This window comes from Trichechus manatus, unplaced genomic scaffold, assembly GCF_000243295.1.
Source record: "Trichechus manatus latirostris isolate Lorelei unplaced genomic scaffold, TriManLat1.0 scaffold00011, whole genome shotgun sequence".
Classification (NCBI taxonomy): domain Eukaryota; kingdom Metazoa; phylum Chordata; class Mammalia; order Sirenia; family Trichechidae; genus Trichechus; species Trichechus manatus.
Genome location: NW_004443947.1, coordinates 3,803,012 through 3,818,053, shown reverse-complemented (window position 1 = coordinate 3,818,053; position 15,042 = coordinate 3,803,012).

The window sequence follows — 15,042 nt, the reverse complement described above, 5'->3', positions numbered from 1 at the left end:
GATTTAGAAGACTCAAGAATAGTATTTTTGGGAAAATTAAATGAAATAATGGATGCAAAGTGCTGAGTATGTTGCCAGGCACAGAGCAGGCTCCTTATAGATGACCTCCACTTTATTTCAGGATCCCCAATGCCTGGCACAGTCCGGAAAATTGTAGGCACCCAAGCAATGCCCACTGCATGCATGCCAGTAACTACTAGCTGCTTTTCAGAGAAAAAAGACAGAAGTGAGTGAATTGACTCAGTCAGTGAACATTTATTGGGCATCTTCTGTCTGCAGTAGCATACAGCTAGTGCTGGGGGAGACACAATACTCAGAAGATGAGAAGTTCACACTGAGAGTGTGGAACCTAGGAACGTGTGAAGGGTGCTATGTGAGGGCAACATGGGATAAGTGTGCAAGAAGTCAGGATTACCCCTCACCCCCCACAACTGGACCAACACACATGCTGTTGAGCAAGTGACATCAGTTTCCATCTCCAGGGAAGGAGTTCTCCCACATGGAGGATAGTAATCCACTCCATAATTTGCAGGTGACAGGATCTCCAACAAAGACATGACTCACACACAGGCATTGGATAGAACAATGCATTACTCACATAGAGAAGACACAGAGCAAGGTCAGCTTCAATAGTGGATGTTGTTTACCCATGGCTGCAGACAACACAGGGAAATGGTCAGCAGGCACCCCTCTGGTCTGCAGGAGAAGGACCCTGTTCCCTCCTAGTGGGGAACAGATATAGAAGTGGGGTTGGCCAAGTGCCATATAACACACATGTTTAGCTAAGCAGTTCCTGGGAACGTTGACATGTGCTCAGAGCAAGACAGGAGGGATGTGCTGATAGCTCACCAGCTATTATGGGATGTGTTTGGGTCAAGATGCTCTACACTGGGAGCCAACCCACATTCACATCCCATCCAAGAAGCTAGGCCGATACATCCGGTGCTGAGCACAGGGTTCATTTGTGGGTCACAGGGAAAGGCTGCAAGCTGCACTCAGATTGCCGCCTTCCACACATGCATCTTAGGGAGATGGTAGAACAGAAATCAAGTGAGTTCTGGACATTCAGCACTCAGGACACCTATGACATGAGGACCCCAGAGGGTTTTCTGCCAGCTGGCATTGGTGATCTGATGGCCAAAAAGGGTGGGATTTTTGGCAAGCCTGGAGGATGGGGAAGGTTTGATAGGAACCATGAGGGAAGACCTTTCTGGTAGAGGGCGTGGTCCACACCCCTTTCTGTTGAGTCAATTCTGACTCATAGCAACTCTATAAGACAGAGTAGAACTGTCCCATATAGTTTCCAAGGAGCAGCTGGTGGATTTGAACTGCTGACTTTTTGGTTAGCAGCCAAACCCTTAACCACTACGAGGGTTCCCATGGTTCCAGGGAGGATGCTAAATTACCCTGACCAGGCTGTCAACTGGTAGAAGAGACTGGAGACTGCATATCCTTGACCAGAGACCCTTCCCCCCGAGCCCACCATTCGGACTTCTAGCCTCCTAAACTGTGAGAAACTAAATTTCTGTTCATTTAAGCCACCCGTTTGTGGTATTTCTGTTACAGTAACACTAAGAAACTAAGACAACTGTGCTCCATAGGGTTTTCAATGGCTTATTTTTTGAAAGTAGGTCACCGGGGTTTCTTCCCAGGTGCCTCTGGGTGAACTCGAACCTCCAACCATTTGGAGAGTGTTAACTGTTTGCACTACCCAGGGACTCCTTTCAAAGGGACACAAGATGCAAAATGTAGTCGCGGTCCAACTTTGGCATGCTCTCCTATAAAAGCAATGCTTTTGCTGCAGCCATTTTCATGCCATGTGCACTTGTAACAGCTCTTGTGGAAAACTGATGTTCATGGCCCTTGAGGCATTAGAGCAGAGCCCAGGCCTCCTATCCTGGGTCTGCCCTCAGCCCTCCTCACAGGTACAACTCCAAGAGAGGAAAGTCCTGAGCAGGCTGGGGTGATCCTCCTGCTGCAAGCAGCTCATGCTGACAAGCTCATGCTCAATCAAATGGGGCAGATTTTAACTTCTAACAAAATGATTCTTTAATCAAAGGGCTTTCAAGATCCCATCTTGAAGATTCTTGATTCCTTATTTCATGTCTTTCAGCTTCAGATGATTACCAGAGCTGGAATGGGGGTCCAGTGAGATATTAGATCATCAGAAGACGGGGGTGCTCATGTGGAAACCACCAAGTCAAATTCCACACAATGCGCTTTTCCCAACCCCATGCACACACTTCCTTGTTCCTTAACAAAAATTTCAAAGCCTGGAACCAATCTTGATGTGCATTTAAAATAACAATAACTCCTCTCAGTCCTGACTACTGTACCGTGTAAAATTGCTTTTAGGGTTTTAAAAGTCTCATAGGTGAATGGCTGTAGACTATGGACAATGGATGTAAACTGTGCTTATGGGTCCATGAGTGTCCAGACATTTAAATGGGAAGGAAAAGGAGGAAAGCGTAGAGAGAAAATAAAGGGTCAGAGGACCTGAGTGTGCCAGGACTTTTACTAATGTCCTTATGTTATTCTCAGAGATTCCCTGGAAATGGGTATTCATAAGTCCATTGTACAGTTAGTAAAAACAGATAGATATATAGAGAGGGATGTTGTTGAGTCAACTTCAATTCATAGCAACCTTATGTACAGCAGAGTGAAATGTTGCCTGGTCCTGTGTCATCCTCATGTTTAAACCCATCATTGTGGCTATTGTACCAATCCATCTCACCAAGGGTCTTCTTCAGCCTCCCTGGCCTTCTACTTCATCAACTATGATGTCTTTCTCCCGTGATTGATCTCTCCTGATGACATGTACAAAGCAAGCAAGTTGAAATTAGATTGCAAGGCCTTTCTTCCTAGTCTGTCTTAGTTTTGAAGCTCTGCTGAAACCTGCCCACCGTGGCTGACCCTGCTGATGTTTGAAATACCTTATTGTCATCATTGCTGGCATTTATTGAGCCTTTGCCATATGCCAGGCACTGTGCTAAGAAGTTTACATGCATTACATGATTTAATCCTCACAGAAACCCTTGATGCTAGGCCTATCACTATTCCCATTTTACAGATTTGGAAGCATGCATGTACTTAATGAAACATGGGGATTCAAGTGCATGCTCTTAATTATTATCCAGTAGGGTTGAAGGCAATGAAGCCATGGCAGTAAAGAACTTGCCTAGGACACTTGGGTAGGTAGTATGTGGTCCATGGATTAGGTCCATGGACTTAAGTGGTCCTAGGTGTGGTAAGCCAAAAACTGGACCCAAAAAGTTATCGCACATCCTAACCCCTGGAACCTGTGAATGTGACATTTGGAAAAAGGGTCTTTTCAGATGTAATTAAGTTAAGGATCTTGAGATGATGTCATCTTGGATTTAGGGTGGGGACTGAATCCAATGGCAAGTTTTATTATAAAGACACACAGAGAAGACAGACAGAAGAAGAGAAGGGCATGTGACCACAGAGGCAGAAGCTAGAGCCTCAAGTCAAGGAACACCTGGAGCCACCAGAAGCTGGAAGAGGCAAGGTAGGATTCTCCCCTAGAAACTTCAGAGGGAGCACAGCCCTGCTGACACGTTGATTTCAGACTTTCAGCCTTCAGAACTCTAAGAGAGTAAACTTCTGTTGTTTTATGACACCCAGTTTGTACTACTTTGTTACAGAAGCTACAGGAAATCAATATACCAGCCTTGCCTGATTCCAAAGCCCCTGATCTTTCTAGTAAACCAGGGCATTCTGAGCCACCCTGAAGGCAAATTTTATGTCCTTTTGTGCCTCAAAACAAGTCTAAGGATTAGATGGACAAGAAAACTGAGGCCTCCAATAAGTTTACTCTGGCCAAGTCCCACTTTACTCTAGTAACAGGCCCTGGTAATGAATCTGGGCTTCACTTTAGGTGTCTGGGAACCAGCTTGAGGACTGCGACCACAAACTGACATGTCTTATCAAGGGTGTTTAAAGTCACTCTGGCCAACAGAGTGCAGACAGGGTTGTTAATTACATAATTTCAAGTTTCTAATTGCACAAATAAAGAGTCCTGGTGATGCAACTGTTAAGCACTTGGCTGCTAACGGAAAGGTTGGCAGTTCAAACCCACCCAGAGGCTCCACGGGAGAAAAACCTGGCCATCTGCTTTTGTAAAGATTACAGCCTAGGAAACACTGTGGGACAGTTCTACTCTGTCACATGGGGTCACTATGAGTCAAAAATTGAGTCGACAGCACCAAACATCAACAATAACAACAATTGCACAAAGACATTTTTCTTGTAAGAAAATTTAAATGGTCAGATAAAGCTAATGTCCTGGTTAACATTAATGCCCCTCTCCCTAGTGTGGTTTCTTACCCCCTCTTGGAGGAAGCACTGTGTTCAGGGGAGGTAATGGCACACACATCCACAGGCATGGGTGAGTGAGGACTACATAGAACAGAAACAGTCACCTGGGTCACGTAGTGCAGAGCCTGGTAAGCAGACCGGGGTCAGGGAGGATAGCATACACTCAGTCCAGTCTAACCAAGTGTAGAAACCACTTTAACCCAGTGTAGAAATTGTTGCAGTAAATTCATGTACAAGTGGGGTAGGAGAACAGAGGAAGGAAGACTACTCTTCTTAGGGCTTCAAGGATCAAGCAAGGTAGTTGAGAGTAGACAGGTCCTAGGTGGATGGACCGGGTGATGAAGATGAAGATGGGCTCTCCAAGTAAATAATAAGAAACGCTAACATTTATTAATGCTTACCATATGCTAGCCCTGCTCCCAACCACCTGATGTATGTTGTTGTTGTTGTTAGGTGCCGTCAAGTAAGTTCCAACTCATAGCGACCCTATGTACAACAGAACGAAACACTGCCTGGTCCTGCGCCATCCCCATAATCATTGCTATGTTTGAGCCCATTGTTGCAACCACTGTGTCAATCCATCTTGTTGAGGTTCTCCCTCTTTTTTGCCGACCATCTACCTTACCAGGCATGATGTCCTGATGACATGTCCAAAGTACATGAGACGAAGGAGCACTTTGGCTGTACCTCTTCCAAGATAGATTTGTTCATTCTTTTGGCAGTCCATGGTACGTTCAATATTCTTTGCCAATGCCATAATTCTTCTTTGATCTTCCTTATTCATTGTCCAGCTTTCACATGCATATGAGGAGATTAAAAATATCATGGCTTGGGTCAGGTACACCTTAGTCCTCAAAGTGACATCCTTGCTTTTCAACACTTTGAAGAGGTCTTCTGAAGCAGATTTACCCAATGCAGTGCGTCATTTGATTTCTTGACTGCTGCTTCCATGGGCATTGATTGTGGATCCAAGTAAAAGGAAATCCTTGACAATTTCAATCTTTTCTCCGTATATGATGATGTTGCTTATTGGTCCAGTTCTGAGGATTTTTGTTTTTTCTATGTTGAGGTGTAATTTATACTGAAGTCTTTGATCTTCATCAGTAAGTGCTTCAAGTCCTCTTCACTTTCAGCAAGCAAGGTGTATACATTAACTTATTTAAACCTTAGAACCCTGTGGGACAGATACTATCATATCGCTGTTTTACAGATGGGGAAACTGAGGCATAGAAAGGTAAGTGCCCTGCCCTAGATAGAACAGCCAGTAAGTGGAAGAACTAGGTTATTGTCGAGTAACATCTGTTACCAACGCCAGAGAAGGAGTCCCACAGCATGGAGGATAGCAAAGAGTATAACAATGCTTACCACCACTAATAGTAATCCTAGGATGTTAACCTGCTCCATGGTTTGTATGTGTCAGGGCCACTACAAAAGACACAGCTCACACAAAGGCATTGGATAGAACAGTGCTTTACTTGCATAGAGAAGAAACTAGCAAGGTCAGCTTCAACAGTGGATGCCAGTCCCTCAATGACCAGCAAGTCTCACTCCGCAGGGAGACAGTCTGCATGCACCCCTCTTATGCTGCAGGAGAAGGACCCTGTCCCTCCTCAACAGGGAATAGATACAGAAATGGGATTGGCCAGGTACCCTTTAATGCACATGCTTACATAAGCAGTTCTTGGCAATATTGTTATGTGCTCAAGGCAAGAAGGGAGGGATGTGCTAATAGGCCACTACCTGCTATAGGATATGTTTTGGGTCAAGACGCCCCAGAAAATAGAGTCAGCCCACATTCTCATCTTGTCCAAGAAGCCAGGCCGACACATCTGGTGCTGAGCACAGGGTCGATTGGTGGATCACAGGGAGAGGAGGCAAGCCGTGCTCCTACTGGCCCCTTCCACAATTACTAACTCAAGCATTGACTTAATCTCTACAGTGCACCGCCTCTTCCCTCCTGTGCCATCAGTGTATCCAAGGGACACCAGAAGGGAAGCCCAGGGCCTATGTGTGTGAGGGAGCATATATTTGTTGCAATTATAGTTCATGCAAAATGAGGAGAATTGGAGCTCTTACTTCATAGGAGTGAGTATAAATGAGGTAATGCCATGAGAGGTGTGTGCAGCACACAATAAACGCTTTACATAGAGTAGCCATCCCCCAACATGCACAGACAATCTAGAAAACCTCTTCAGACCATGCACATGACATCGTTTGACCTGAGAGCAGATACTGTTATGCCTCTTTGGACACTTGTCTCCAAGAAATCCAACTGGAAACTCACCAGACACCAGGAGCCTAAAATATTCATGGAAACCTGACTGCCACAGAGAAACCAATAAACATTTTCAGGTGATGATTTGATCCACATTTCGAAGCCCTATAAAACCTATCTCTAAAAACTGCAAAACCACCACAAACTAAAAAAGGGAATTTTTTTTTATTCATTGGATCAAAAACTATCAGGAAAATGTTTGTCAGTTTATTCATTTAGAAAACGCTATCAATGGATTCAACACCAATTAATTGCTAAGATACAGAATCTAAAAGTGCTCTGCGTTCAGTAAGATGTCATCAATTTAATACAGTGCTTTTCCCAACTGAATGTATAATTTGAACAAATTCAAAAGGACAATGTCACACTTCAACAGATCAAGAAAGAATACAGACTGAAATATGGAAAAAGTCAAACAATCAAGATGAATTTGTTTAAAGCAATTTGGAACAATAGACAAGTTAGGCTGATAAGTACTGGAAAAACCCACTTGTGGTGGGTTACAGAGGTCATCGGAGTTGGAGACTAGGTAAACAAGTCCTTTCGAGTGTTGAGTCTGACATAGAAATCATTGGTGGCACAGAGTGAGTGGGGAAGTCGTTAGACGCATTCCAGGGTCCTGAATGGTGGCTGTGTGTTGCTTGGATACGCCAGGTGGGTGGGTACTCCAGACAAAAAACTAACAAGACCCAAAACAAACAAGTTAAAAAAAAAAAAATACATTTAACTACCTGGATGATTCTCAGTTTTAAACTGAGCTGGAAGCCATTGAGTTCTGAAAGGCTTACAGAATATCTATCTCCCCTGGCACTGAGTTTTGTTGTTAGCGAATCCAGGGCTAAAAGATAATTTCCACCCTCGCTATTTCCTCAATTCTCTTTCTTAGTGATTATAATAATGACCTCCGTTTATTGGAGGCAGTGGTGGTTCTGTGCAGAATTTTCACCTTCTTTGCAGGTGACCTGGGTTTGATTCCCAGCCAACGTATTTCATGCATAGAATCACCCATCTGTCGGTATAGGCTTGCTTGTTGATATGATGCAAAACAGGTTTTAGCAGAGCTTCCAAACTAAGACTAGGAAGAAAGGCAAAGAGTAGCCAAAGAAAACCCTATGGACCACACAGTCTGATCCACAACTGATCATGAGGGCGGCATAGGACTGGACAGTGTTTCATTCTGTTATGTATAGGATCGCCATGAGTCGGGGATCAACTCCATGGCAGCTAACAACATCAACAATGTGGCTACTTTCACATTACAAGTGGCAAAGCTGAGTAGTTGCAACAGAGACTCAAGGGCTGCAAAGCCTAGAATATTTACTGTCTGGCCATTTGAGAAAAAGTTGGTCAATTCCTGCTTTAGGCAAACACCTTCACCTCTCTGAGCTTCAGTTTCCCTTTGGAAAAATGTGAAGAATAAAAATGCCTACAGCATAGTGTTGCTGTAAGCATTAAATGAGAGATTCCATATATGGAGTATGTTGTTATTGCACTTGGAAATTATTGTGTGCCATGAAAAGCCCCTTCCCTTCTGGTCTTTAAAGGCTTCAATGTGTGTTTATCTAAACTTATCCCAGGTATTGTGAAAAGACTACTGACTGCAACCATCATCTGAGTTGTGAACCCATTGTCCTAAGGTCCACAAACAGTTTTCGAAGGGAACATGATGCCCAGGTGTTTAAGCAGGGAACTCCTTTGTGGAACTTGGGGTCTGCATTGGAAGATGCACCTCAATGCTCCAAAGAGGGAGGGTCAGGTGAAAACTAGTCATAGGTCATAGCGTAGAAAATACCTAGGGGAATTGAAGAGTTGCTATTTTAGCTGGGAATAGAAGTAACTGATGCCTATTCAGATCTCCTTGTATGGAACATGTGCCCATCCCTTCCAGGTGCTATAATTGTTGGCTGCTAAGAGCTCACAGCTACACCGTTTTCCTGAGAATTGCCCTCAGATCATGAGCCCCCTCACTAGGAAATGACTGGGCAGTTACATTCACCTGGGGGTGGTGGTAGCTGAAACTAACAAAGGGCCACCGACTGCCTAGAGGAGGGTTAGCTCTGTGGTGCCATTCAGGCTCCCAGGCTCCCTGTAGGATCAGCATATTTGGCTATCCTGTGGGCTGCCCCCATGACTAGCTCTTTACCAAATCCCATACCCTGATAGAAACAGCCCGTTTCCACTTGAATATGCCAACCAGGATAATCTGGGTAACCAAAGAGTTTCTCTGCCTTAGGTAAAGTTCAATCAAATGCAGTGATTATCTTCTTCTGGTCTCAGTGATTTCTGCTAGTGGTTAATTTGTTAAATGGGACATGAATTTAATTTAAAAAGTGCACTTAGTTCGGTGAAGAGAATCTTTTAAAATACGAGTCTGTGGGCGGGAAATAATGATGAATCCTGCGTGGTGAGAAGGCTGGCAGCTCAGGTGTGTTACCCCAAATGTCCCCCTCTGGGGTCAGGCAAAGAAGAAAGGGCTTGGGAAACAGCCCATCAGACATATCTGCCACTTCTATGCTCCAGTTATATACCCCGTGTGCTTTCATAAAACCTGTTTTTCTTTTTTTTTGTTTTTGTTGTATTGTAGCAATTTTCGATCAGCTTGACAGGGAGTTTATTCAACAGTCTCCTACTGTAAACTCTATAAAGGCATAGATCATGTCTTCTTTATTAATCACTATACCTATAATGTCTAGCACAGTGCTTGCCTTATAGTATAGTATATATTGTACAGTATATATTGAGTAAATGATGAAATGAGTAAATGTATTACTCTTAAGGAGATAAATGCAGAAAAATGAATGTTTATGGACAAGTTCACGCATAGCACTATGGTAGCCTTACAAACCATCGTAATTATGACACGCTTAGCAAAGTGGTTAAGAATCCAAATTTGAATCCAGACACACTGTGTTCAAATACTGTCTCTGCCACTTTTTGGCTGTGTGACCTAGGACAGTTTATTTAACCTCACTGATCCTCTGTTTCCTTGTCAGCCAAAAAATGGTAACAACAGCACCCACCTCATAGAATTGTTGTGCAAAATAAATGAGATAGTGCCTGGAACAGAGTAAGCATTCAATAAATTTTAACCTTTTTTATTAGACATAAATTCCAAAGGCATATACTAAATGCCGACTATTTGCTAGCCACTGTTAGGCCCCTAGGTGGCACGTATGGTTTGCATTCAGCTGCTAACCAAAAGGTTGGCAATTCGAACCAGCATCATCAAGGAAAAAAGGCCTGAAAATCTACTTCTATAAAGATTACAGCCAAGAAAACCCTATGGAGCAATTCTACTCTGTCACATGGGGTCACCATGAGTCAGAATTGACTTGATGTCAGTGGGCTTGGTTTTTTTTGTCTTTTTGGTATTAGATGGTAGGAAAACAGTGGTGAATAACACAGACAAGTTTCTGTCCCCAAGAAACTCACAGTGTAGGGCGATGATAGGGTATAAACAGACACTGACTGTACATGTGACAATGAAGCACATGATAGAACATGAAAAAAAGAATGTTTAACTGCCTTTGGGGAAATGGAGAAGAAGGAGTGTCAAGGGAGGCTTCCTGCAGGAGGTGACTTTGAGCTTAATTTTGAAGAGTGTGTAGAAATTTGCCAGATGAAGAATAGTGGAAGGGCATTCTTTGAGCTTAATTTTGCCAGATGAAGAATAGTGGAAGGGCATTCTGGGCAGAGAGAACAGCAAGATAAGGTATGACAAGAACTGCGGTCCATCAGCAGATGAATGGATAAACAAAAGTTGGCACATACGCACAGTGAACTGTTACTCAGCCATAAAGAGAAATGAAGTCCTGATACATGCTACAACATGGATGAACCTTGAAAACATTATGTTGAGTGAAATAAGTCAGTCACAAAGGGACAAATACTGCATTATCCCATTCATATGAAATATCTAGAATAGGCAAATGGGTAGACACCAAAGGTTATTAGGAGTTATCAGGGTTAGGAGGAAGAGGGGAGAAGGGAAGTCATTATTTAGGAAGCACTGAGTATCAGTTTATAGAACAAAAACAAACCAAACCCGCTGCCGTCGAGTTGATTCCAACTCATAGCGACCCTACAGGACAGAGTAGAACTGCCCCATAGGGTTTCCATGGAGCCGCTGGTGGACTCGAACTGCTGACCTTTTGGTTAACAGCCTGAGCTGTCAACCACTGCACCACCAGGGAAAAATTTGGCAATGGTGATGGATATAGGTGATGGTTGCACAACATGATTAACTTAATCGGTGTCACTAAATTGTACATATGGAAAACATTGAATTGGCAAATGTTGTGTTGTATATATTTTTACAACAATAAAAAATAAATAAATAAAAAAGTCCAGGTGTTGCTGGTGAAGACTTAGAAATCCAGCGTTGTGAGACTGCTAAGAAACAAGATTAATAGGTTGGGGGAAAATTAAGTTGGCCATTGAATAATAGTATAAAGGGTTTGATTTTTATTCTCCAGGTCACAAGGAGCCCTGGCACAATGGCTAAGTGCTTGGCTGCTGACCAAAAAGCAGACGGTTTGAATCCAACAGCCGCTCCACAGGAGAAAAGACCTAGTGATCTGCTCCCGTAAAGATTATAGCCTAGCGACCTCCATGGGACAGTTCTATCCTGTCTTATAGGGTCACTAAGAGTGGGAATCTACTCGGTGACACACAACCACAACAATAAGTCACAAGGTAGCTGCTGAATGGTTTTGAGCAGGGAAGAGCCATCACCAGATTTACACTCTGGAGAGAGAGCAGACTATATTGAGTCCAGACTAGAGGGGTCAGAGTGGGGATGGGGAGACCAGAATGGAGGTTACTGGCTGAGGGGATAAAAGGACTGGATGGAGAAGAGAGGACAGGAGGGGAGGCATTCGTAAAGTACCAGGTGACTGATTGCATGTTGGGGATAAGGGACATGGGATGGTTGAAAGGAGTGGCAGCCCCGTGGTTAGTGTGTTAAGGACAGGTGGCAAGCTGGATGCTCAGACCTCCTGCCATGGAGCACACACTCTGTGCCAGGCACTCAACTGAGAACTATGCATTCATTATCTCATTTGATAGGCATGGCCACCCTATGAGGAATTATATCCATGTACTTAGGAGTCCTGGTGGCACAATGGTTAAGTGCTCAGCAGCTAACCGAAAGGTCGGCAGTTCAAGCCTACCAGTGGCTCCACAGGAGAAAAGACCTGGCGATCTGCTCCCATAAAGATTACAGCCTAGGAAACCCTATGGGGATGTTCTACTCTGTCACACGGGGTCGCTAGAATTGGAATTGGCTCAATGGCACGTGACAACAACGACTTAGTTGCAAACAAGCAAATTTACTCTAAGTTTAGGTGGAGAAGCAGTACTTTCAAGACCTTAAGTAGCTTACAATCTCTCTAGTCCACGCCATGATTGCTTCTCCACCAAAGATGCACAAACCTAGATCCACCCATGACTATAGTCACTCAAAGATGTATTCTGCAATACCTGCATCCTCATATGTCTTGCTTACAGATTAAATGGTCTGGGGTAGATGTACCTCATTGGTGGAGTCCAGGTCACATGTCTGTTGTTGTTAGTTGCCATAGAGTCAACTCTGACTCATCTCGACCTTATGTATAACAGAATGAATATTGCTCAGTGCCACCTATTGTGTCAATCTATCTCATTGAGGATTTTGCTGATTTTCGCTGAGCCTCTACTTTACCAGACATGATGTTCTTTTCTAGTAATTGGTCTTTCCTGATGATATGTCCAAAGTAAGCAAGCTGAAGTCTTGCCATCCTTGCTTCTAAGGAGTATTCTGGCTGTATTTCATCTAAGACTGATTTGTTCATTCTTCCGGCAGTTCACAGTATATTCAATATTCCTCGCCAACACCACACCTAAAATGCATCAATTCTTCTTCTGTCTTCCTTTTTTCGTGCCTGTACCCTAGCCGAAAGGGAGCAAGTTCTGGCTTCTGCCTTGGAGAGGTGGGCTACTAACATGGGAAATTGCCCATGCATAGGAGGAGCAATCAAAAAAGGCTGAGCATCCACAAGCATGGCATATAAGTCATATGGGCCATGCTATTATTATCCTCAACTTATATGTGGAAATGAGGCTCAGAGGGGTTAGAGGACTTGTCCAGGAATTTTGTGGTCTGTCAAAATTGGGGCTGTCTCCTCTGTGCAAAAGAAATGATAGAACACTCAGAAACAGACAGCTGTGAAGGTCGCTCTTGCCCTTTCTTTCCTGTCTGTTGCAGTGCACACTGATGTCCAACGCTGACCCTGCTCTCAACCTGGAGGTCAGACCTTTCAACTGTCCAAATGCTCCCATGTCCCACACTGCTACAGGTCACTCTGATGGGGCAGGGCCAGCGAGGTTGCCTATGACTTAAAGTCAAGATTCTGCAAACTGAATAGATGTGAGGCTGGGGTGGGGTAAACTGGGGTTGACTGGAGGGGGAAAGGTGGGGGAGGTGGGGGAGATGCCCCCAATCCTTTTATTATTCCACTCAGGGTAGAGATTCTGGGCACACAGTGACATTCCAACTGCAAAACCCTGAGAAAAAAGCATCACCTAATTCTGTCGTTGGTAGCTGCCACTGAATCAGCTCCAACTCATGGCGATCCTACGTATAATAGAAAAAAACATTGCCCTGTCTTACGCCATCTTCATGATCATTGGCATGTTTGAGTCCAGTTGGAAAATATTCTCTTCCTGTCTATAGGGTTTTCATTGACTTATTTTCACAAGGAGATCGCCAAGCCTCTGTTTCTAGTCTGTCTTAGTCTAGAAGCTCCACTGAAACCTGTCCACCATGGGTGAGCCTGCTGGTATTTGAAATATTGGTGGCATAGCTTCCAGCATCATAGCAACATGCAAGCCACCACAATACAACAAAGTGATAGATGAATAGCGGCACTATAAAAACCAGATAGCAAGCCAGAGATTTGCAGTTGTTGGAAGGTTTCTTCTCTGGCCCAGGGAAAGCCCACCGTCCCCCTGCCCCCCATCCTGTCCTTGCTTTAGAATGATAGACAGACAATGGCCTGAGCATCCCATCTGCTTCCATCAGGGAGGAGGAAAACTCCCATGGATGTGTAGGGAGTCTCAGGCCCCATGTGGGGGTTTTGCATCAAGGTCCTACAACACCAGGTCACAGGACTGGTGATGGCAGAGCTGGAGTTCAGCCCAGGCCTGTGTGGCTCCCATGGCTCTGACTGCCATTCTACATTAGGCACACTTGTGAGATATTTCCTGACTGTAACGTGCATCTAGTCCCACACTTGGGACACTTTCAAGATCTCAGCTTTTCTTTCCCACCAAAGCCAACTGAATTATTAAGCTCAGTATTGCCAATTTCTTAAACTGTTGTTTCTTGATGGGTAGATGAGGTCAACTCCTGTAAGAGGAGTGGTGGAGAGGCAGGCATCAATGATAGCTTCCAGAAAGAAGTCCACTCCCCACACCTAGCACATGGGGAACTCAACTGCCATCCCAGGTGATCTACCAGTAGTTCAGAGTCCCAGTGGGAAAACAGAGCAGTGGCCCAAGGAGACAAAGAGGATGGGGAACCCGGAGGGGCTCCAATTTGCCTTTCAAGTGGAAAGCGGGAGGGGATGAGCTGTGTGTGTGAGCAAGTGCTTGCGTGTATGCTAATGGAAGCAGGGATGGGAAGAAAGGTGTGATGGATTGAATTGTGTCCCCCCAAAATATGTGTTGGAATCCTAACTCTTATACCTGTGGATGTAATTCTGTTTGGAAATAGGATTTTCTTTGCTATGTTAATTAGATCATACCAGAGTAGGGTGGGTTCTAAATCTAATCACTTCTTAGTTATAAAAAGAGCAGAATAGACACAGAGACACACACAGGAGAAAGACAGACAACATATGAGGATCATCTATAAGACAAGGAGCTCCAACAAGAACCAGCAGACACTAGAATTAGCAGAGAGGTTCATAGATGGCATTGACATGGCCAAAATGCTGATTTGGACTTCTAGCCTCGTGAACTGTGGGAAAATAAATTTCTGTTCTTTAAAACCACCCACCTGTGGTATTTGTATTACAGCAGCACTAGGCAACTGAGAGGAGTCTCTGGTTATGCAAACAGTGAACACATTTGGCTGCTAACTGAAAGGTTGGAGGTTTGAGTCCACCCAGAAGTGCCTTAGAAGAAAGGCCTCAAAGTCTACTTCTGAAAAATCAGTCACTGAAAACTCTTTGGAGCACAGTCGTACTCTGACACACACGGGGTCACCATGAATGGGAGTTGACTCAATGGCAACTGGAGGTAACTAAGACAAAGGAGTTTCTGTGAATGTGCAGAAGTGAGCATGCTCCTGGAAGGTGATGACTTGAAGAGTATTTGTTGAGCTCTGAGCTGGGTGCCCCGAATCATGCCTGCATCCTTTCCATGTTTCCCGGGCTTCCTCATCACTT